Raw genomic sequence first — 1,760 nt, 5'->3', positions numbered from 1 at the left:
TATATATATATATATATATATATATATATATATGTATGTCGTTTCTTCTTACCAAGTGCCAAGTGTTCCGATGTGCTTTCCCCTGTGCAGCAGAAACGAAATAATAACAATAAACAAATTCACCACTTAGTCACGTGACTATGTCTCATGAAGTTGGAAGCAGCTACTGATCACATGACAATGTTTGGGATTACAACACGCCCTCCGTCTTTCTTTCTCTCTCTGTCTCTCTCTTTCTTTCTCCCGAGCTTTCTGTTTTTCTGTCTCTCTTTCCCCCGCCCTCTTTCTTTGTGTCTGTCTTTTTCTTTCTTGTTCTCTCTTACTCTCTTTCGTGTCTATGGTGATGATGCATGCTCATATACATTAATACATTACGTACAATGTCGCAGCTGGTCGGCAAGATGCTTGCAAAAATGTCAATAGGTCGTATCTTATTACCGATGCTACAGGTTTTAATCTCGCAAATGCACTTCGTGACTGGTTCATACAATGACTCTGCCTTAGATGCAACTTCGTACAACGGGAGAGCTAACTGACTGTCATGCCTCAGGAAGGTAAACAGTCGCACAGTGGAAGAAGAAAAGAAAAATTACTTTTTAGCAGTTCTATGAACAAAATAGCCACCCCGTCTTTGACCCTTTTTCATTTTGGTGAATATGTTTACATCATCTAAGTGTGTCGTTCCCTTTTCTTAGATGGTGGGATAGGATTTGAGCGGGCGGTTTGACTGTTATTTCTAACATTTTCGTTGGTTTTCTGACCAAATCCCCCCAATATTTTTTTTTGCCAACTACAAGGGCCATAATAAAAATCGAAGTAAATTTTTGGGGGAATTTTATATTGATTTTGTTTATATAGGAACCGGCATAAAACGGGTAACTTTGGAGATTGCTGTTATCTTTTAATCTTTTTCTTGTGAAAATAGGAGGGGGGAGTCTTTCTAGACAAAGACACACACACATACATTATATATACGACGTCTACCAAATCCACTCACAGGGATTCGGTCGGCCCAACTTAACTTTTATCAACTTTTTGGGTGGTAATACAATGACGAACATTCTTAATACGATTCAGCAGATTCGAACGTGAATATCTTTCATCTGTTGTATTTTGGTTACGCAGATCAGCTTATTTTTCATTTGTACAACTCCTCCCACCAATAATCTATCGTTTGCTCCTCTTCCTCTACCTCTTCTATGATTCTTTCTCATTGTGTGTATTCGTGTGCGTAGCGTTGTTTTTACTCAACGCGTGCACTCATCCTGCTCCACCTATGTTAACTCCCTTCCCCCCTTCTCTCAAGCCGATGCAAAGTGAAACTGAGGAATCAACCAGTTTTTATATCTAGGCGGATTATGATATATATGTGTGTGTGTGTGTTATCAATATTGCGTAAGTGCAAGTGCAATAGTTGGCACAAATTGGATCATAATATTCTGGCCAGTTAAGGCGGCGAGCTGGCAGAATCATTAGTATCCTGGGTCATTGAGTACTGGGGTCTTACCCACTCCCCTGAAATTGCTGGCCTTGTGCCAAAATTTGAAACCAATTTTGTGTAAGTGCAATAATTAGCATGAAACGGATTGTAATATTCAGACCAATTAAGACAGGGAACTGACAGAATCATTAGCATGCTGGGCAAAATGCTTTGTGGCATTTCATCTGTCTTCGCAATCTGAGTTCAAATCCCACCAAGCTCTGCTTCTTTATGCAAACTGTCAAATTTATGCTGCACACTCTGTACATATCTATCTATC

At 39.5% G+C, this 1,760-nt stretch overlaps 1 protein-coding gene across 5 annotated transcripts in view; it reads right to left on the bottom strand.

The window, feature by feature from the left end:
• LOC106880725 (fatty acid hydroxylase domain-containing protein 2) overlaps positions 1-1,760 on the bottom strand; it is a 58,239-nt gene that overhangs the window by 38,967 nt on the left and 17,512 nt on the right. For 2 of the 5 annotated variants that reach the window (XM_014930815.2, XM_014930843.2), the window contains exon 1: positions 53-197. The exons of 1 other annotated variant lie outside the window; for it this stretch is intronic. The gene's annotated coding sequence lies outside the window, so the exon portion shown is untranslated. Of the gene's footprint in view, positions 1-52; positions 198-1,760 lie in introns of those variants that run through there. 2 more of the 5 variants (XM_014930807.2, XM_014930833.2) reach the window with 2 other exon arrangements.

This window comes from Octopus bimaculoides, chromosome 13 (assembly GCF_001194135.2).
Source record: "Octopus bimaculoides isolate UCB-OBI-ISO-001 chromosome 13, ASM119413v2, whole genome shotgun sequence".
NCBI lineage: Eukaryota > Metazoa > Mollusca > Cephalopoda > Octopoda > Octopodidae > Octopus > Octopus bimaculoides.
The sequence above is the reverse complement of the archived record's forward strand: the minus strand, read 5'-3'. Positions and strand labels throughout refer to the sequence as shown.